Source organism: Hetaerina americana, unplaced genomic scaffold (genome assembly GCF_022747635.1).
Source record: "Hetaerina americana unplaced genomic scaffold, ioHetAmer1.1.p SCAF_63, whole genome shotgun sequence".
Lineage (NCBI taxonomy): Eukaryota > Metazoa > Arthropoda > Insecta > Odonata > Calopterygidae > Hetaerina > Hetaerina americana.
Window position 1 is genome coordinate 2,207,209 of NW_027287239.1, and position 23,422 is coordinate 2,230,630.

Sequence of the window (23,422 nt, forward strand, 5' to 3'; positions counted from 1 at the left end):
TCATGGGGATAATTACAGTTGACATGCTACTGCGTCTCTGTTACTCAAGCTTGCTAAATAATATCAGCGCGGGTTAAGAAGGACCAATACTCGGCAATTAATCGCAGAATTGATTCTATCATCGGGACATTAACTCGAAGGAGACCAAGAGTGGATCATCCTAGGGTTTCGACATGCCATAACGTGTCATCACGATCGAATCCGCGGATGAGACGGGATTTGAACCCGCGGTCTCTAGATTGTCATGCGATCGCCTTGCCTACCAGGTTATTCCAGTCGGCTTTGTTATGCATAGTTATAGAGAGTGTTTTGTGAATGTCTCAAATGATCATTAGTATTAAAATCGTTTCTCTTAAATGTGCAGCAATACCTGTTCAATATTCATATAATACTTCATTATTTTCCTCCCTGGCGAACGTTGGCAGTCGTGGCTGGTCCTTGAAAAATACATTACGAGTACGTATTTCCCAACTCCGCTATGGGTTTGAATTCGCGCTTGCATTTCGATCATCAAGTTTTTTGAATCGCATAAATGGGTCCAAACGTTATTCCAATGTTTGACATTGAGCCCCTCAGTTCATTGCTTGTCGACAGAAGTGTACAAGGCGATCAGATTCATTTGAATACTCTGCGATACATTCAAATCGGGTATCGGTGTTTTTCTTCGGCGTTGAATTTCGACTCCGGATGAGGTCGGCATTGATGTGGAGCGAGCCTTTAATGGACATGTTAGGATTCAAGGTTCTCATGCCTCGTGTATGTGTTATTTTTTTAATTATTCTCTGTCGACTTCGTGCTCAAGGCCGGGTTGGATGTAAATGTGAGAGAGTGAAAAAAATGTGAAGTTGTTTTTTATTGAGGGATGTTTTTCTCGAAGAAATACTTCGCATCTCGAATTGCTCTAGATTCGATCCAATGCATCTTCTTCCACGTCAGGTAGCTCTGCCGATCCGCTTGTAGAGCGCGACGGATAATGACTGTAAAATGTCGCTTTTTGTGAGGAATCAACGTTTGTAATGTGAATTTTAAGGGGCCATAAAGAAAACCTTATTTAGTATTGCGATACATTTTTTCACTTCTATAACACGCCTAAATGGAAGGAAGAAAAAAATATCCCATTCGGAAACTGAGTTCAGGAGTTCACTCAAGATTTTCATGTCCAATTCAAAATAGTGTCGGCCGCTTCTCGTATTTGTTTCATTTGGCATCCTTCCAGAATACTCGTTTTATGTTCACCTTGAGTTGGGATCACAGAATAGGAAAGTAAGATGGATTTTTTTATTATTTGGAATTTCTTTTCTTGTCAAATGACTTTAAAGATCTCAGAAAAATGATGGACGCCTAAGCGGAGTTAACTTTGCACTTCCTTAGCGTTTGGAGTAATGTATGGAGAGCCGAGAGAGGTTCATCACGTAGCCTTCCTTGGTCTCCACATTGCTACAAGTGTAACGCTGCACCCAGAAAAACCGCTCGACTTGAATTTCTGAAAAGTGAAGCCGGAATGAATTTTTACTTTGGTCTATTGCCTTTATTGGCGCAAAATTCCTACAGTTTCAACGGCGAGGAATATCCGCTCACTCATGTCCCTGGAAAAGTTACTAATTGGCGACGCAGTTAGAAATTAGGAAGCGAAAGAATAATAGAAAGAAATTTGTCGGAATCATTCACGTTGCATTCGAAGTTGTCACATTTGCCGGTTGTGTCGGAAGCGTTGGTCAAGTGTAAGAGTTATCTTCCACGTGCGTAAAATCATTATTTGGTTCCTGTATTTTATACCATTCCTTATTTTGAGCATCTTCTACCAACCATTCGTACTGGATACGCTGTTAAGATAATAAGATAGCTTCCCACTTTCATTGACGGAACGTGGTTTTTTGTCGAGCACATCCCACCGAGTCAAAATTGGCTTAAGGCTCTTAGTGTAAGATTCACTGAGGAAAGACCCGCAAAATGAACATACGGGACTCCATGTTCGTATTGTTCTAAACTGAAAATTAAACTTTAAAACCCTGCAAAAATAATCTATTCATATAATCAAAACTTAGTTTTTACTTAGTTTCTGAATGAAAAATAAATTGACAAAAATGAAAAGAAATCAAGTAAGCGCACCCATTGCTGATTTCAAAGAAATGGGTTTCACCAGGCTTGCGCGAGATGTGCACTTATCTGGAGAATTCGCATGGACACAATTGCATGCTGTTCTCATCATACCAAAACCCGAGTTGTCGCAAATGATTTCTCCTGGGATGAGCATGTTTTTACATCTCTACCAAAGTACTGTCCTTCGGATGCTCGTGGGCAGGAATGCACTGCGTGTATATCGGCCCTGTCCGCGAGTCGACCCTTCTTGAGTCGACTGACCTCCGTTTGATGAGTCAGTGCACGAGATTAGAAGGGCATGCGATTCCTCTTCGGAAGCACAGGTTCAAATCCCAGCGGTGACATTATTCAGACATGCTCCGATCATCAAGTGGGTGTGTCGTCTTGGGAATGTTTTGCAAGCCGTCCTCGGATGCGAGAAGATGCGAGGCTGCGGAAGCCTCGTGGTCCGTTGCTAAGAGACTAAGGCCGGCGCCAATATTCCTTGATGCCCGCGCATTGCGTCACATTGAAATGATGGGAATGAGGTGAAGCAATTGTGACACGAGTAACGGAAATTACTGGAAAATGACGCCATATGTAAATCGCCTGAAATCCTCAAGATAAGAAAGGAAAAGATGCCTTCGCACGCCAGTCAGAATAAGGCCAACTCAATTTATAGAGGTGTACAAGGGAAAGGAGCGGGGTAATGCTCCTTATGCTCCCATTCTTTCTGACGAAGGTGGCTGAGACCACCGAACTATTATAGGAGAGGCAAGTAAATGTATTGTGCCATTGTACAGGTTGGGCCAAACCAAAACAGTACATTATATTTCTTATATATATATTTCGTCGAAGTAACACGGAAGTGTTGAATAAAAATCTTGGACAGTAACAAACAATATAAGAACACATAAAAAGAACACTCACACGTTATTTCTTACTAATTTCGACGTAATTTAGCTCCGTGTGTATATATATATATATATATATAAAATAAGGAAATGGGATAAGAATACTTATAAAAGAGGAACACGAGAGGTGGGGAAGGCGGAATTGAGCAGAGCACAAGTGTCAAAATATTTCCTTGGCCGGGAATTGAACCACGTACCTTTCGACTTGCCGGCCGATGCTCTAAACACTTGAGATATTGAGGAAACGTAATTTTACACTGAAATCTGCTTTGAGGGGGTTTATGCAACCAAGTGCTCGATTCTTTGGTCAGGAGATGGCGTTAGGGAGCTGTTTCACCCACCGAAGGAGAAATGGACGAGAACACAAGAGGAAAGGATGGAAGGGAAAGCAATCATACAACGTCTTAAAGGATAGGAACAGTGAGTTTCATGGCACGCATAGCCAGGAGAAGGAAACGAGCCACATTGGCCAAATACACATTCAAGCACTAAAAGCCGACAAATAGGTAGAGCACTGGACCTTTGACCTGTGTTCAATTCCTGGAGACGACTGTTCCGGAATAACATTGAACACCGAGCGTGCCGAATGATCACTCATCGGAACGCGGAGGCTGTCTCGGTGGACGTCCGGACGCGGGGAGGATGGCTCCGGATATCTTCCCTATACTTCCCGCCAGGGAAGCCCTGGGACCCGGATCTCATCCTGGACCTACTAGGAAACGGCAGCCCGGCCATCATTCTGGGAGACCTCAACGCCAAGCACCCCACCTGGAATTCAAGGTCTCCCAACACGAGAGGACAAGCCCTCCGCGAGCTTGCAGACGACGAGGGACTAACGGTGATTGGCCCGGCGACGGCGACGCACCAGCTTGGAGACGTCCTTGACATTGCAATCTCACGTGGTGTCCGGACGTCTCTCAGTATGCACTCGTGTGTTGAACTGTCGTCGGATCATAACCCGACCATCCTGCTGCTGGGGACCAGAGTTCCAGTGATTCCAGCCAGATCTCAACTTGACCTTCGTGCCGCGGACTGGAAGACCTTCCGAGGGCTCATCGCTGGTAAGCTGCCGAGGGAACTGACTCCACCAACATCGGAGGAGATGGCAGACCAAATGGTCGGTCATCTCACTGCTACCATCACCGCTGCCATTGAGGCTGCGATTCCTAGAAGGGAGAGGCGCTCGTACTACTTGCGTGTGCCGCTTCCTCCCCCGGTTCGCGGACTCATCACGCGCCGGAATAACATCCGCAGGCGCTGGCAGCGGTACAGGACCGACGACCTTCGGCAGCAGCTACATGCGCTTGACCGGGAAGTCCGCTGCGCCCTCCAGGAAGTCCGCTCGGACAACTGGGAGGCGCACCTACGGGAAGATCTCTTGCGGGAGGATGGCGCGGAGGACATGGAAGAGATCTGGAAGATCTGCAGGAAGCTGCGAGGAAGCCAGCGACTGGACCCCATCGTATTCTGCGGTGATGAGGTGGCGACATCTCCCGGGGCGAAGGCAGAAATGCTTGCGACCTATCTCGAGGGCACCTTCAGTCCTAACCCCGGGAACGCGGATTCGGCGGCCATCGAGGAGGAGATCGCGGTGTCGGAGGAAGCGGTGAATGCTGCCCCTGAAGATGCTAAGGCTGCTCCCCAGTTCCGGAAGGAGGACGTTCTGGGCACGATACGCTGCTTACGCAAGAGGAAAGCCCCGGGAAATGACGATATACCCAATATCGTCATCCGGGAACTTCCGAATGCAGCGGTGGCGTACCTGACCAGCATCTACAACGGCTGCGTCAGGATTTCCTATTTCCCGACCACTTGGAAGAGAGCGAGGATCATATGTCTCCCGAAGACGTCGAGGACGGAGGTGGGACCCGGAGACTTCCGGCCCATTTCTCTACTCGACGGATTCGGGAAGATGTACGAGAGACTTCTGCTGGAGCCGATAGTAGGTTTCGTCCGAGAGGCTGACATCCTCCCGGATGAGCAGTTCGGCTTCCGCGAGCGGCATTCCACGGTCCATCAGCTGGTGAGAACCACGGACTTCATCACGGACGCCTTCAACAGGAAGATGTCTGTGGCAGGCGCATTTTTCGACGTCAGCAAGGCGTTTGACCGCGTCTGGCACCAGGCACTGCTGTTGAAGATGCGGAGACTCCACTTCCCGACGTGGATCATCGAGGTGATCCGCTCCTACCTAAGAGACAGGACCTTCGTCGTTTCCTGGTCTGACTCGTTCTCTGGGGTGCACCGGATCTCCGCTGGTGTCCCCCAGGGTTCGGTTCTCGGGCCAGTATTATTCAACATCTTCTCCCATGACATTCCCAGGAGTCATGGGAGGCACGAGGTCCTGTCACTATACGCGGACGACGCGGCGCTCCTGTGCAGCTCCCGGCGAATATCTTTCGCCGTGGAGAGGCTGCAGATCGTCGTCGACGAGCTACTTTCGTGGTATCGTCGCTGGCGGTTTGCAGTCAATGCCGGGAAAACGAAGGCAATCGTCTTCCATACCGGCAGAGGAGCGCCGACAGAAGAGGAGCTGTCGGTGAATGGAGTCACCCTTCCGTGGGAATCCGAGGTTCTCTACCTCGGAGTGCTGATGGACCGGAAACTCCTTTGGAACGCCCAAGCGCGACGTGTCCGAGGGAAGGCCTTCGCGGCGCTTAACCGGCTTCGGCCGATTATTCGTCCGGGGGTCCTGAGCTCGGAAACGAAGCGTCGACTGTACCGAGCGTGCGTGTTGCCTGTCATCACGTACGCAGCGCCGGTATGGTCAGGAGTGCCGAAGTCTACCCTCGCTCTCATCCAAGTGGTGCAGAACTCTGCGCTACGGTGCATCTTGGGATGCGGGCGCTACGCCCGCGTGGAAGAGATGCACCAGGACGGGAACATGGAACCTCTGAACGTCCTTCTTCCGGAGCTGTCTCGAAGATTCTTCGAGAGGGCTGCGGATTCAGACGTCGCCACCATCCGACGCCTCGGAGAGATCCAGGTTTCAACGTGGGACCGCTATAAGCGCCCCATTGCGAGCATGGATCGCCAAGATGCCCTCCCAGCGAAGAAGAGGCCCAGGCTTCAGTAGCAGGGATCGCCAGAACGCCGTGACAACGCAGAAGACGACGCCCTGCCTTAGAAGCCTAGGCGGCTGGAAAGGCAACACAGTGGAGCCCCGACCGGAGTAACGGGGGTCCGTCCACGAGAATTAGCAAATTAGAGACGACTGTGCACCCTCAGCTTCATCTACTGCTGTATAAGCTGTTTGCTTTTTCGGGTACCGGTTCTTTCTGGGAAACAAAAGCCGGCAACAGGGAAAGGGCCCTCTAGCCTCCCCCTTCCCTGATGCCCGTGTGCCGCATAGGGCTTATTATTGCGTGAGCTCTACCCCCTCGACCATCAAGCCAACCTACGGGATGACCGCGGCGGTTTTCGTAGTCATCACGCGTTAGTGATTTTTTTGGACCTGGAATTGTCGTTGGAGGAATTGAGCATTCAGGCCGACTTCCTCCACGGCCGGTGGAAAAAACTGTGGCGTTTGATGTCGGAACGTGCGTAAAAAATGAAAGCATAAATGAAAACAAAAAACTGTGTGCCCTAATAAATACACGAGCAGTTCGTAATGGTGCCAATGACCTCAGCGGCTGGGTCTCCTCCTCACCTCGAAATGAATTCTTAGTGTTCTTCGCCGCCTTACCTCGCGATTCGGCCCATTTTTGGGTTGACAAGGGGACCGAGAGAGAAGGGAGGTCTCACATCTTGGAAGATCACTCAACTCCTTAGATCGAAGGCGATTGCCCGGACGGAGGGGGCACATCGTCCCGATTTCCGGTCTCTCTCTTATCTCCAAAAAGAAGAGGAAAGAAAGGCAGGAGATACGCGTGTCTAGAGAGGCATGGAGAGGTAGTGTGGGAGGATGGCGTGTGGGGAGTTTGCGCGTGCGTGCGTGCGTGGCGTGAGAACAGCGTGGCGGTCTGTGTGCGTGCGTGGCCCAGCCCCCGACACACACTTTTTTCACCCACCCACCCGCTCGCCTTTTAAAGAGCTTTCCGTGTCGGCCGCGGGGCGGCGTGGGCCCTGGGCGTGTGGGCGCAGAGGCCCTTCCCCGCTCGCAAGAAGGGCTCTTTTGTGGTCGCGCATGGAAATCGGCCCGCCCACGTGTCGGAGGGAGAGAGGCTGCGGGGAGGCTAGCGGATCCCGCTGCAACGTCCCCCGCCCCCCGCCGCGCCCCTGGTACGCCCACCGTCATCAAGCACCACGATGGCCACCTCTTCTGGTGGGAATTGTGAGAGAGACTCTGGCCGGGAGCCGCCCATCAACCCATATGATTACACTCATTTGCTCTACGGCCATTTGACATGCTTTTGTTTGGCTTTTGTTAGTATTTCGTGGATTTTCTTTCCTCTGTTGGTCCAAGTTTTCTTCCGTCATCGTGGACGACACACTTCCGCGCTGGGTGAGACCTATCGAGAGTTTTTTTAACTGGCATCTCTAATTACTAGTCTCTCTCTTGCTCAAAGAAAGCTATTAATTGATTGATATAATGTCGCCATCACTGCTTCGTTTTTGTAAATGGGTTTTTAATGAATTGAGATGCAAACGCTTCACGCGAAATATGTATAGTTTTATTTGACCGTTTCGCGTTAATTCGACATCCGCATGGTGTACCCTTCAAGCCGCCACTGTGGTGTGCGATACTTGGAGGCACGCGGCATCAAAAATGAGTTGTGCTCAATGTTACTCTCAAAAATGCGTAGTATTTCTATATAATAGTTGGAACGTTAACTTGAATCAACTACGCTATGTGAATGCCAAACACATAAAATTATTACAATGCAACAATTTAAGAGTGTAAAAATTATTCGCCTTTCCCGGGATTCGAACCCAGATCCCTCGATGCCAAGTGCTTTAGCCAGTTAAGCTACCGAGGCGCCCTTTTCACTCCGAAATTTTGGAGGTTTTAATGGAACTAGATGCTGTGACGGAATACCGTGCATACAAATTCACAGGCATTCGTAGTCGTGCGCGATGCGCCACAGTCCACGAGGTTCCAGCCAACTTTAAACACAGAGGGGTGTTCCACCTTTGATAAATGCCAAGAAATTGCGGGAGATACCGCGACAGTGAAAAATTACACTCGCGGCTTCTCCTTGGTTTCTTGGAATACGTCAAATTATGATTATTAATTGATTTAATTAAATAATGATTGTGTTGGATGTGTTGCTTTACTGATTTCAGACGAATCGATTCCAAATATCGAGACGGTTTTTGGGCGACGTCACATTTCGGAACATTTTGAAGTGATTGTTTAGTCAAGTCGCTAGAGAGTTCAACTCATCGGAGGGTCTTGGGATTGAAAAATTGCTGCTGTCTTTGCTTCTGTGTTTACTCACGCTGTGCGCTTTCGCGTGGACCACAGATTTATATGAAATCGTTGGTAGGAAAGGAAGAATGGCTCACGCCCGCTCTCTTACCGATTTCGTAAATTTCACATACCGCAGTGTTGTAGGGGGAGCATTTTCCGTGTTTGAAAAAACTAATTTTAACGGACATTTGCCTACAATGTAAGTTGATAAGACATCCTGGGTTGAACATTGAATTGGAAAACCGAGAAGGTATTATGCCTAGGGTAAAATTCAAAGTCATATGAATCATTTGAATTTTCTTATAGCCAAAATATTCCCGATGTGATGATTTATAAGCGGTGTAACGGGAATGTTCACGTAAATCCTTTCTCCGTCCATCGTTTGAATTGAAGAAGTGGCCGTCAATAAACTGGGATTTACATATATTGTTTTTGATGCGAGTGTTGTTTCTTCGTGCAATGTCTGCCGTGATCTTAGCTCATCGGGAGAGAGAACCGCGATGTTGCATGTGGTTTTTTTGAAAGTCGCACCATCCTATTAGGAATAGGAGCACCACTGGGAAATATCCGCCTGGGTTTGAACCCGGGCCCTCGGCGTGAAGTGTATAGAGTTGTCTTAATCACCTCAGTAATCCGATCTCCAGCCGCTTCTTTCGTTTGAAGAGGCTCCAGGCCTCGTTTGAAGTCCATCGAGGTTCCTGGGGTGTGAAATTTGTCCATTCGGCGTACTTGGGCCAGTTCCTCTGCCACTTAGACGAGGGTAGGCTGAAAACTAATGCACACATGCCTGTAGACTACAAACAAAATGACCTTCAGAGGCACTCCTGGTGCTATGTGGAAGTAACATTCCCCCTCGACACGCATGTGCAGGTTTGAGGTCGTTACGTTCATCCAGTGTATTTTGAGAGGCGGAAGTATGGAGACTTGTCGTAGTGCTATATCAACGCGAGTTTTCTCGAATCAAGGAGTTGACAGCTGCCTTTACCTCATCGTCCGAGGTGTAATGATTACACCTGAGTTGTCTCTTGAGTTGAGGAAAAAAATAAAAATCGCCAGGCGCAAGATCAGGGTAATAAAGAGGGTGTGGGATCAGTTCAAATTTCAGGTTTCGCGGAGCCTCTCAGGTTGCGCGTGTAATTTTCACGAAATGTTGTCAACTCGCGCGCCGCTTGATCACAGCAGGGGTTGGCCTAAGAGCTTACCGATCTGAGGGATGCGTGTTCGAATCCCTCAGATCCCCCCCGTGAAGGCACCCGCGTCTCCTCCCTGTTTTTAGTCGGTCAAGCATTCCTATACGAAATTCACTGGTTGGAGGGAAGTGTAGACTTCCGCTGCTCGCCCCGATGGCCTATCGTGAACAATGCACGCTTATTTAACGAGAAATTTTCTTTCTCTTTTCTCTGCGGCCTTCTTTCGGCCTTTTCATGTCGACCCTCGCCGCCTTGGGACCCCGCTTCGTGGTTCCTGGGTAGTCATTCCATAATCCTCACCGAGTTACGGCGATGTTTGCCCCTCCTTTTTGTTTGCTACGTGCAGCCAATGCATCTGTTTCCCGTCTTCCTTTTTGTAATCCTTCGGGCAATCCATTTGAACGTGGAGTCCGATTTATTACTCATCCAAGTCTTTCATCTTATGAATATTTTTTTGTATCTTCCTTCCCGCGGGCGTCGCAGTCACTTACTGCAGGTTGCATCAGGTTTTGGATTCGACGGTGACGTGTTGTGATTAATGATTTTCTTCGAGAGAGAAGAAAAAGCGAGTTCCGGCTGGTGGTACCAATGCCAGTTGAAGATACGAGTTCGTATTGCTGTAAACAAGGCTCTGGTGTTGGTAGTTTGTAAGGGGATGCGTTGTCTGTCCAAGTATTCGCCACTGTTTTCGGGACTCCGTCCTATGGCTTTTGTTAACTTAGTTTTTTTTTGTGTCTGGTGTATTGTCTTCGTTTGTTTGCTACCTTCCGTATTGTCTCGACAGTTATGGCGAAGATTGCGAGCGCACCGAACCTCGGTCATGAAATAGGATTTAAGGTAGGTAGATAGATAGGATTTTGGAGGTGGCGCCGATAGGAGCTGAAGCCCAAGGGCCCGTGAAAGTGACTGTTGATAGCTTCGAGAAGTGGCGCCGTGTGTTCATGGTGGGAAGAGGAGGAAGGGCCTTCGTGTTGTGAAATCCACGCCCACGAGTCCGAAAGTTGAGAATGACGTATTCGTATTTTGAATGTGCCCATCTGGCCGTTGGGCGCGCTTAGGAGAAACGGTCCAGCGCGCTAATTAAAAATATTTGCTATATTACTCAAATTAATTCAAGAATCCTTATTGGATTAAAACTCGGGAATATTTCTTATGCCTAAACTTATGCTCCATTTTATGTCAATAGTAATTTGGATATTAAAAAATATTGAATTATATAATTTTTTTGATTGACGTTCATGTAAAATTGGTAATATGAGTACCTACATTATGTGCAGCGTTATTTGTTGGGAGATAATTTGCTGCCGTGTAGATTGACGCGAAGGTTATCTAACGAAATACTAGTACTTCCAATGAGCTAAACGCTTGGCTTTTTGAGATGAAAAATAAAAATGTCTTATTCAAGCTCGAATAATTTTATAAGTTGGATTAGTACTCTCTTCGTTATTATTTTCAACCGATTAATAAATTAATAGTGGTCATATATTAAATGTACGTATTGTGGTTAGCTTAAAAAAATCACATAATCATTGCAAAAGTCTTACTTTCCACGCCTTATTTTCTTTCTAAAACAAAAAAAAATGTGTTCTCTTCCATTGCCACTGATAAGGAGTAAATCATGCTCCGTTTACGCATTCGGACCCGCGGTTTCGTCGCACCTCGCTGCTTTGAGCCCTACGCCATGCTCTTTGACTCTGTCCTGTTTTTTGTCGTAGAAAAAATTCTCAGTTTTATTTTGGTGGCTCGGGCATGGTATGATTAGTCCTAGAGCTGTGCATTGCCAGCAGATGTGCTCGAGCTATTATCCTCGGCTGGATTTCCAATGAGAGCCTACGCGCCTTATGAGGTGGGAGCTACTGGGTCAAAATCAGCCCCCGGGCTGTAATAGTTCAGCAGCGCCGCGAACATTTGCATTCGCCTTCTAAGCACCCTCCCTGTCTACATGATGTCCATAACACGCGTAGATGCCTCCTCGGATGCACATTCCGTGTATTGAAAACTTATGGGCTTCGGTTTTACGATGCATGAGTAAATTATTGAGTAGATTTATTTTGCAGTCGTAAGATTTGGTGACAGTAAGGTTGGGTATTTTCTTTAAGTCCAGACGAATTAATGTTTTTACCCTCCCCTCCTGTAATGGCAATTTATTGGAGCAATTTCGCCATTCGAATTTGACTCGGGTTGAGTCGGGATCGACTTAGGTTGAATTATTTTATTTATAGAAAGATCTCGCGACGTCCATGTCATTAAGTGGCGTGGCCAGCGAAATAATTAACTAATAGCATTCAGGACATTGAAAAGAATGTCTTAGAAGTTGAGGCATAAGTATTGGAAATGGAAAGTACGTATGTGCGCAGGTGGAGATGATTAGCACTTGAGCTGAGCACTTAATTGAGAACCAATGAGGCGTGATGTGGGGCAATGGAAACGATCAATTTAAGGCAATATATTAATTGAAACGTAGTGTACGTATCCACGTGTAATACATAAGTGTTACCATGATGAAATATACGTTTTTCTCCTTAAGATAAATTTAAACTAAGGGTAATAATTAATTTTAAGGCTTGTTTGACGACTTATCAATAATTGATAAAATGAAAGCGTTAACAGAGAGGCAAATAACATCACGGAAGTAATGAATCAATACGTACAGGGATATATCTGTATAAGGGATCGGGGAACTGTGAAGCGAGACATTGAGTGATCCCGAATAAGCGCGCCGTGCGGAATCAATCGGACGCAGGGCGTGCTATTTTCGAATGTATTCTCCGCACGGCACACACGTGTGCTTCTAAGTAGTCCAGAAAAATCCAAGCGTAAGAATCGGAGATGTGCCTCGCACGTAATGCTTACCCGTTAATTTATCATGGATTGGAATGGTGCGGTGGCTAACGTACAGGCTTCCCACCGAGAGGGTCCGGGGTCAAAATATCCCGGAGGCGAAGATATTTTTCAGTGGTATCCCGATCCCTACTTGAGGTGCTTTGGGGAGAGCACTCGTGAGTACGACGTCCGTCGAATGGGACGTTAAACTTCGGACCCCTTGGCGCCTTTCGACAATAGTAGCTAATGCCAACGCCGGGTTTCTCTCCACCCTTCCTCCTTTCCCATCCATCCCTAATGGCGCTAACGACCTCAGCTGTCGGTCGCCTCCCCTTAAACTACTACTACTTAATTTTTCTTCTGAATATTTCCACTCGCGTTCACCCGGCTTCCCATTTAATCCTTCCCTGCCACGGCGCTCATTGTTCACTCGTGCACACATTCACGATGGAATTTAAGTCAAAGAAAATAAAATCGATAAGGTAAACACAATAATTCTTAGCTTCTTATGACGAGCTCATAAGACGGGTGCTACGGGTCTTTGGGAAATGCCGAGGAAGTAGTGCACTAACAAGTGGCATCTCGTCTTGACATTGTCTCAAGGCGGGATTAGTACATGGAGGAATAAATCGGGTCATGTAACGGCCCGTAATGATACGAGAGGTGGGATTGGAGGCGGCAATTACGCGGACCTTTGGTTGTTTTGGTTGCGTGCATTTCCGTTGAGGCCGTTAAACCGGCGTGTCCCCGACCCTCGAGGAGGGCGAAAGCCTCCGCGATAAATAATCGAGTTTGAATTACTTATGGTCGGATGCACCCGTCGCGGCCTTAGTCGAAGTGGGAACTTGACCAATTGGTGGGCTGGGCTCGAAATCTGGGAAAGGGCAATAAAGCGAGACTATGGCGGGAGCGTAGGTTTGAGGAAGGTAGAAGTGTGCCACCGCTAGGGTGTGTGGCAGGGTGTGAATACACACCAGACTAATTTTAACCCGAACATGACCCTACCGCGGTCGAACAATGTTATTATGATCCCCTATCGTTCGTGGAAAAAATAACATCTTAAATCTATCAGTTCTACACAATCTCTCAAATTTTATTGACATGGTCTCTCCTACCGTAGTACGAATGGGGGTAATAATACATTTTCAACATTACTACATTCATCCTTCCAATTAATGCAATTGACTGAAATTTGTAATTTAACCTCCGCTCTATTGAGTGATTCCCAGCTTAGCTGCTCTAATGTTTAGGATTCGCTACTCAGTTTATCGTAACAACGTTTTACAAATCTAGCTCCTCTACGCTGCACGCTATTCATTTCGGCATACCATTGTCACGTGACCCACGCCCGTTATCCAGGAGTAGGCGACCCCGGCAACTATTTAGGATTTATTTAAGTTATCTCTTTAGTTTTCCTCTTGCGATGGCAGGGACCCGAAAATGAACGAGTAGTTATAACAAGTTTTAGCGACTGGAAAAATGGAAAATTTTTCTCATACCGGATAATAGCGCTATAGCGGCCGATATGCAAAATAGATATATTTGTTAACTGCCTGGTGCAACGTAAAATATATATTGCAATGTTGCAGAATTCTAACTGGGCTAGACTAGTTTTTGGAGTTTTTCTCTACAAAAGTGATTTTCCTTTAACAAATGTTTTTCGCGAAGATTCATTTGTGACTGTGATGGCGCCGTTTTCTCCTTCTCCTTGAGCATTGGATGCGTCTTCTAACTTTATGGGAGGGAGGACCTTGGCATTGGCGCCGAAGTTGACATTTCGATAGTTGATGTTTGATGTCCGACCGCCAGAGGCGGCGGCTGATCAAACTCCTGTCCGCCGTGAGACCACTGCCTAACTAAACTTCAGTATTGTTAGTTTTGATAATTAATTTTTTGGCATGGCAAATTAGCCACGGTCATTATCTTCGGATATATTCGTGTGTGTTCTTTCAGGCAGACAGGATCGTCAAGGAATTTTTAAACGGTTTTCCGTGTGCCCAACATGTTTTCGAATTGATCCTATTTAGGCAGGTATTCTAGGAATATTAGTTCATCACCTGTTTTTCACATTCATTCATCGCACGAGCCGAAGAATAAATGGTTTCTACAAATATATATATATATATATATATATATATATATATATATATATATATACATATATATATATATACAGGTATATATATATCTACATCTACATCTACATAATACCCCGCAAGCCGCCGCAAGGGCGTGTGGCGGGGGGTGTTAGGTCACCAACCGTAGAAAAGAAAAATACCACATGCAAAAAAAACAACACGGAAAATAACACCCACAGCAGCGCACACACTCATGCAAAAATCCCTTCATCCAATACTCATGCAAACACAGTGTGAATCGATTCGGAAGCATTTGGAGAGCGCGAATACCTGCGCCTCAGACAAAAAAATGCTGTCAAGCACATCATCATCCTGTGAAATAATTTTATTTGAATAAAGAACTAATACATTTTCACTATTTACACCTGCCCCCTCCTCACACGAAGTAAACAGCTGACAGGGTCAAGAATTTAGTGAAAGGGATTGGGGGAGGATTTCACTGATGGCTATTTTTACGCGCGTTTATTCACGTACGCATTTTTATCCCTTTTTAAGTTTAAAAAGTCATGTTTGATTAATATTACAGTAATAATTGTCAAAATAAAAAACGCGGGAAACAATGGTAAGAACCTAAACAAGTAAATTTGATAAAAAATTATTATTTTGTATACCTCCATATTTAGTCTGTTGTAACCGAAGGAACAGGCCCTCTCGTTTTGCTTATTTTCACGAAATTTTTTTGTTCCTCTTCCTCCTTTTAGCATCTAAAGGCCTCAACTGTTGTAGTATTATTTTGAAATTGTCTATCTGTTGTCCTCGGAGACGCCACGAATGTGTACGATTGGAAGGTATCGAGTACACGTCGACTAATGTTAACTTCCAGAGCAAATATGCGCATTCAAAAACAAATATTACCACATCATATACATACATGCGGAAACACTTATTTGTCATTATCGTGTGTGCAGTTGGCTTAATCTTTCGAAGAAACGTTTTAATCGGGGTTCAAAATATTGTTTGAAGGAAACGGTACGAAAATAGGTTCAAGCCGCACGGCATGCACAAAGGGGCCTTCTGTGTGAGGCAGTCTTAGAAAGGGGAAGACATCGTACGCCTCCACCCCGAACGAGACCGAAGTTGATGCGTACGTCGTTGCTGTTTCGAAATCAATTACAATGGTCTGTTATTTGATGGTGGAAAGTCAAGTTCCCGTCGCTGTGATGGGATCCATTTAAGTGAATACAGTGATTGCGCTTTGTGTTCACGAAGCGTGTCCAAAATTTGCGTCCTATATGTCGTAGTCGCGTGCCCTTCATATGCGTTCACCGAATGAGACGATGGGATGGGACACCATGAATTAATATTTTAAACAGGTGGCATTGCGCTCTTATAAAGTGATTAAAGCACTCTAAAACAGCGCTTAAAAATAAACTTCATAAAACTCCCGCCGTGATTATTAGTGTGGTCACTTCCTGAGTCATTCCAGCGCTCGTATTCCAATTTACAACTGTCCAGAAAATTTTCTTCGACGTGTCCATAAATTGTCTCCAATTTCTCATTTATGACGAAGAAAATCTGAACAGGAACAGTTTAAATGATTTTCGATTCAATTCCAATGCTAGAAAATGTCGTGTTTGGCCATCGATTGCATCTATCAGTTATGCTGACTAGTAGGGAGTCAGTAGTGCAACAATTTCAGAATGTAAATATCATTCGCCTTGACTGGGATCCGAACCCGGATCCCTCGATGTCCGGCCGAGTGCTTTAGCCAGTTAAGCTATCGAGGCGCCCTCTTAAATTCTGAAATTATGGGGACTCTAAAGGAACAATATGATTACGACGTCATTATTACGATGTCATTATTACGACGACATGATTACGGCGACATGATTCTGATGACATGATTGTGCGACTTCGACGATGATTATGATGATATCTTGTCCCTTTTAAGCCCCGAAACTTCTGAGTTTAAGAGGACGCCTTGATAGCTTAACTGGCTAAAGCACTCGACCGGAAATTGAGGAATCTGGGTTTGAATCCCTGCGAACGATTTTTACACTTTGAAATTGTTGCATTGAAATGGATATTAGCGGATGACCTCGTTAAAAGTTACTGTTGCGGCATCTACCGCAGTTTCTTGGAATTTGTCGGAGTTATTAGGTTTATGTGACATATTTTAAAATTAAAAGACTCTGTTAATTAGTGCTAAAATGTATATTATGCCTATTCATTTCGCAGTGATGGGTCGTTAAATAAAAACACGTAGTGATTCGTAGTCTTGGAATTTTTTTCCTCAATTCTCGAATTTTTATCTGTGAAAATCTGATGATAAACTTTTAAGCGGGAAGCTTAAATGACTACGGTCTTACTTCCGTGATGTGCAGTGGGTTGTATACTGGAAAATTTTTCTGTGGTTTTGTTTGAATAATTACAAACGTTTCGATCCAGTTTCCATCGTTGATTGTGTCTTCTTTCACGCATATGTTCATGTTCGACTGAAGATGTGTAGGAAATTTTTCAGAATATTATTCATCCATGGATATGGGGAGTTCTCTTGTTACAAATTCAAATGTTTTGACCGTTGAATGTTCGTAACCACGTTCGTTCTTTAACCACTTTCCGAGGGCTGGGCGAACGGCGGAAAAGTGATGTTGAACCTTGGTAAACAAATAATATGACTAGCCGTTAAGTACATTTTTTCATTTCCTGGATGTCCGCGAGGGAAAATAAACCAAGGGAAGATAGTTCAGAGCAAATGGGGAAAGCGAGGAAAAAGTATCATCCTCGAAAGACAGAACATCGCTATGAAGTCGCAAATATAATTCTTTCAACACTTTGCTATCACCCGCGCTCTTTGCTGGATAACCTTTTCCCCAATGTGTTATGGAGATGCAAAACCTCTTACCGATTTCTTAGTTAGACTTAGTCAATTTTGAATGTCGCAAGCACTTTTCAGGGGCACCCTTTGATTTTGGCACGCTTTAGTTGACCCGAAGGCTCGTCATTTACCTTGGATAGAATCGAACAAAAATATCTCCCCGACGCAATATTATCGCCATATCGCCGGCGATGTGGGGATTCGTTCGCTTAGCCAGTATCCCTCGTAGGAGTCGACATTTCTCGTCCGTCTCCTCAATCTCGTCCGACCTTGCGCATATCCTCCCGCACCACTCCGGTCACCACTCCGAATCATCCCACCTTCTCTTTGGTCAGCACCTCTCACTTCTTTCTGCCCATTAGATTTACGAGGTCTGTCCAATAAATACGCGAACTGAGGCCATAAAAACTTTATTGAGCAAAATTTAGTACACATCGATTTTGTCCCCTTCAAAGTACTCTCCATTCGTTGCTATGCACTTATTCCATCTTCTTTTCCACTGTTTAAAGCACCCTTGGAAGTCCTCGGCAGTTAGGCTTTTTAGTTTTCTCGTCGTTTCTTGCTTTATTGTGTCCACATCTTCCCAGTGATGTCCCCTAATCACATTTTTGCATTTTGGGAATAGGAAAAAAATCGCAGTGGGCGAGATCTGGCGAATAAGGAGGAAGATGGTGATTGAATTTTTTGCCAGAAACTGGCGAACAATCAATGCTGACTGTGTGGGTGCATTGTCATGGAGAAGGATCCATCCATCGCCTTGAGCCAAATTTGGTCGCACACGACGCACGCGATCTCTCAAACACTTGAGAACTGTAAGGTGGAACTAAGCATTTACGGTTAGCATAAGGAACCGCACACGATCAATGTTGTCGTCAACACAGGTGGTTGAATGTCGTCCCGGCCTTGCATCATCCGTGGCTTCTTGTCGGCCATCCTTAATCTCCGCTTAATCCACTTGAAAACTGATGTTTTCTTCACTTCGATGAGTATTATCAGCTGTCAACATTTCAGTAATTTCTTGATAACTTTTACCGCACTTCACCAAACACTTGATGTTGATTCGTCGCTCCGTGATTTCGTCAATTTCCATTTTCTACAAACGCTAAAAACAAGGACAACAGAAACTAATGAATAACTACGCATTCTCTTATTCGCAGATGTTTGCATACGCCGCTTCACTGATACAAGCAATGCATTCCATTCGCATCAATTTTATGGTGCAGCTTACTCATATACGTTCTTTTGTGGTTCTATTCCTTCTGCTTACACCGCAGTTCCGTCTCGGTGTTTTCATTTCGTCAGCATGCATGGTTTGAGCCCAATATTCTTTGATGGCCCAACATTCGGATCCGTATAATAGGACCGGTCTGAAATATTTACTTAAGCTAATACTCTCTCCATATCTCTGTTGCCATATATCTTCGACCACTTCCTCTCCTCGTGACCATAAACAAGAATCCATAGGTGTGTCCCCCTGTAGGAGATGTGTGCGATGTCGTTTGACGCCCGGTGTTAATAGAGTTAAGAAAAATGCTGGCCGCTTGGGGATGGAAATCATGTTGCCCTGAGAGGGGCAGAGGCGTGCCTAAAGCCATTTAATGCGTCGCATGGTTCGCAGACGTCTCCGAATGAGTCGGGCAAACAACCTTATTTAAGGCGAAGATGACTTCGGGGAAGTCACAGTGGCGAGTGCAAATGCGGCAGGCCATTGAGCGAAACGTCGTTGTTGCGGGCAATCTCATGTGGTGGTGGTATTTCGATTTCTTGCTTTTTTTTTAAATTATAGCTTGCACGTTATTGGCTACATTTTGCACTGCATCCTAAGGTGCAGTTATTTGTTAGATGATAGTATATGCATTTGCATGCGTGTAAAATGAAAGAATTTTTGCACGAATGTATGCGCCACTGTGGGTATGGGTTGGCATGTATGTGTTGGTTTTTTGCTCCCTTTCACGGGTGGTGACCTAACACCCCCCGCCACACGCGGCCTTGCGGCGGCTTGCGGGATATTATGTAGATTTAGATCTCCTGATCTGTTCGGCGGGACAGTAAGCGTGCCTGCCGATTGGAAAATGGCATTAGTAATGAAAATAAAACGTGAAACAATAGCGAAGCGACCCGCGTCGAGACGTAGCGAGGGAAGTGAAGTTGTGATTGGACCAAAGAGGGGGGGGTTAGTTGCAAAAGAAAATGTAATGAACTAATCAACCAATGAATGTGTGAGAAATTAGAAAATGGAGGAAGTGCTCCGCGCTTGATTTCTTACCATTTCAATCAATTTACTTACTTTTGATTCCCTGGATTTTGTCGGTCACTCTTTTGTGGTTTTTCGCTTTTCTAACTCTCTCCTCTCGCATCCAGAGTCGTCTCAAGTGCTGCACCCTCAGCGGGCATTTCTCACGTTCATCAGCCTTCAGCTGTCTTATTTAGCGGTAAACAGAGCCGGCACGAACCTCGACAAATCGGCAAATCACAGAATTCATGTTGTGTTTGATTCAAGTGAACTTTCGCGGCGAATGTTCGCACTCCGGCTCTTGACATCTGCTCTTGCCGAAGCGGGCAGTGCCGCCCACCGAGGACAACACCCAGAGGCGATGGCGCGTTTGACATAAATGGGCAGAGAAAACGATTCGCTTATATTTTGATTTAGAACATGAGCGTCGACACTTTCTCAAGAGCTCTCCAATCGAGAGAATGGGAGTGTGGGATTGTTTGAATAACCTTGACCCCAAAGGGCATTTTTTCTTCTTCCCCTTGACTGCATGTTTTGGCACTCCATTCATTACTCAAATGTGTATTCCTCTAGATAAGGCAGCCGAACATCAAAAATCCGCAGGGAGTCGTGGTTTTTCGTATTTATGAAGAAAAAAGGACGGATGTGTTTTCGGAATGATTGGAGAGGGAGTGGGCGGTCGTTCGGTCGCCCACCCCGAGTTTGCCGAGTTTCCCTCCCCCCTTGTCCGCGCCCTTCCCCTCCCACCAATTCCACCCCTCCTCCGCCCCCCTTCTCCTCCTCCCCCGCAGTTTCTGGGCGTTGCGCAAGGGTGGCGACCTTGGAGACCTCTCCACGTGAATGAGATAGCGAGAAAATCGCAGGAGAGGGGGATGGGGGTACGGATGTTTCGGTCCAGCCTCCAACGCCTTCAGGTGAAACCAAGCGTCGCTTCCCTCCAGCTGCCGAAGGGACAGCTGCGCGACATTTTTTTATGTTTGTGGAGCCAAGCCCGCGAGCATTAAAAAAAATAAACCAACGGCGCGTGCCATCAAAAATAAGCTCCATTACGTCAGATCAATTGATTAATTCCTTGAGAAGACAGTTTTTTAGGATAGTTTGAAAGTGGTTGATCGTACGATATAGAGTTAGCATGGAATGTACGAAGGGATGTTTCCCAGTGATTACTCAGATTTTCAGACGTTAAAAAAACCTGTGTGCTTAGTGTTGCATTTATTATTTTCAAAATGTACTCATTTCAAATGCAGTTTCTCGTATGATGGAGTTACGGTTCGTGATTGTGATGTCATGGTGAAAGATTGCCGGAGGAAATAATATTATTCCGGATGGCCGCCACTCAGGCGGGGAAAACTTGGATTGCTCAATTTCTTCTTCGGAATTCGCGGAAAAAATAGGGAATCTCGGCTCCTGACTTCAGTGATGTCAATGTCTCTCGTGCGAGGTGACGAGGGATGTTCCAGGTAAGGAAATGTACTCGTACGGATTGCAAGCACTCGGGAGAGTAATCGGGATGGACCAGGAGGAGGAGGTCGTGAAAAGTGGGGAATGGGAATATTGGAAAAGAGTTGCCGTCCTGATTTAATTTAGAGTTCTAGCCGGGTCAACATTCTAAGAAGGGTATAATATTTTGTCGAGCACTAAATGCCGCAAGTCGTATGTCCCTGCTAGCCCATGCAGGAAGGAAATGAAGGCGAGAGCGTGAACATACGATCATGTTCTGGATGAAACTCGTTATCCAACTTGATGCTTCATTACTACTAAGTGGATTTAATCGAGGCGGTTGCTTCATGTTAATCCATATAAGTAAGCGTTAGATCCTGGGCAGGTTCGATAGTAAATTGCTAAAAAAAATATGCGTGAAAGAGAAAATGCTCTGTGTTGTAAGTTTCTGTCGGGAAATGCTGCCAAGCAACCTTAAAGGTCCGCTCGTGTTTCCTTATTGAATTTTTACCTGACTCTGCCGGCGTTATCCCCTCCGCCTCTTCTTCGAGACGCTTTCGTCATTCTACGTCTCTTGTACCATTTAAGTGTCCAATTTAAGGTAAAAATTATGGAATAATAAACTTTTTCAGTTCTGAACCATTGAGTATAGGAAATAATCCTCAAGAACTCGAAGCAGTGTCGTGAAAATAATGTTTAGGATATTGCATTTGCTATTCATTAAAGTTGAGAACAAATCCACATAGTTAACTTTGATAGCGTTTGTTTTCTTGAAATCATATTATATTTTCCCGCGAGAGACTGGTGAACTTTTATCGGATGACGCTACCTTTTCCTTTGAAAGTTAAATTTTTTATTGGTGTTTGTGTATGCTATAGACAGCACCGCTGGATTTCCAGCATTCACGCGTAGCAGGGTAAAGGAAATCAAAGGAAAATAGAAACTATTCCTCGGGCAACCATGGAATTGTCCTGCTCTTTCACCTCAGCAGATTTGCGGAATGGAACGTGAATGCCAAAGTGTGCACGACAGGGCCCAACGACGCCCCCGGCACCCGCTCGCGTGGGCACCGCCAAACTTGGGTGTCTTTCCCTTCCTTCCCTCGGCGGTGGGAGTCGATGGAGAGAGGCCGACACCCCATTCTCGGGGGATGTGGGCAGGAGCAATCTGTTTCCCGTGCGGACGAAGGGGAAGGAACGGGAGAGAGGTTGAGCGGGTTCAAGTGGTCGAGTTTTACGCGCGGCCGTCGCGTGGGATTTATCATTTTTTTAAGGCGCGGACAGAATCGTGAAGTCGGCAAAGGCGTTGTTGGTGCGGAGAGATCTCCGCGTAGTTAATTTTTTTTAAATCCCCCCCTCCCCCTCTTCCGCCATGGGGATGTGGGAGCCTGAAAAGGGTGTGTGAGAGAGAGAGAGCGGACAGGTTTTGTCCAAATAATTACGCCCCACGATCGGTGGAAATTCGGCAAGGATGTGGAAGTGTACCTTCCACGACTCGTGTCGAGGTTGGTTGATCCCCACACAGCGTGTCATTGCGATGAGAATTGAATCTAGCAAGACGTGCGGTATCTACAGCGAAACTTAAAAGGCATCATTGCATTTCCGCCAGTCGCATTTACTCTTACTTATTGCAATCACGCCGCATCGACATTTCTCACACAGTATATGCGAGTTTTATGCATATGAATAATTGTTTGCATGAGTCGAGTTTCCATAGGATCAGTTTTGGTCTCGAAGGAGCAGATAGTTCTCTACGTCATTTGAATTATTAATAAACGAATGTAACATTTGCTTAAGAAAATAATAAAAGTTTGTTTGATACCATTGCTAATACCTTCCCACCAATAATTATGTAACACGTCTGTTATAAGCCTAGGGATGTCTATAAATTTGTTTTGTTCTTGTTGATTTACTTAATTGTATTGGCATTCCAGTCTGAAATATATTGAGTGTATTCACATCTGAAATAGCACTTGGTCTCTCCCATCATGTTATAAATGTATGGACTGTGAGTCACTAATAATTGATTATATCAGTATCAGTTATTGGTGGTATTGTTTATAGAATTTTTCATATTTTGGGGCCACATATAATTCCCACGACAATTTCCATGAAATCCCTCTATTATTTTTTTTACTTTGACTGTGTGAGTATGTTGTCAACATCTGAAAATTTGGCATGCGATGAAGTGGTATTTACACTCTGAAGCCATGTGTTTTTAAATTTGGAGTGTCCACAATCACATCACCAAACGTTGTGCATGTTGATAACATGTCATAGCACAGTTAACACTGCTGTTACTAATTGTTAATTATGTCCTATATAATGAATAATTAGCATTGAGCCCACCTGTCAACTCTCATTGCAGCTTTCAAAATTATTAATTGGGATGCTGATAATATATTATTTTTGATATTTTAAAATGCTGAACTCTC

At 45.4% G+C, this 23,422-nt stretch overlaps 1 protein-coding gene across 2 annotated transcripts in view; it reads left to right on the forward strand.

Moving 5' to 3' along the window:
- The window catches only part of LOC139695776 (unc-112-related protein-like), a 141,092-nt gene that overhangs the window by 97,172 nt on the left and 20,498 nt on the right, over positions 1–23,422 (forward strand). The window lies entirely within an intron of this gene.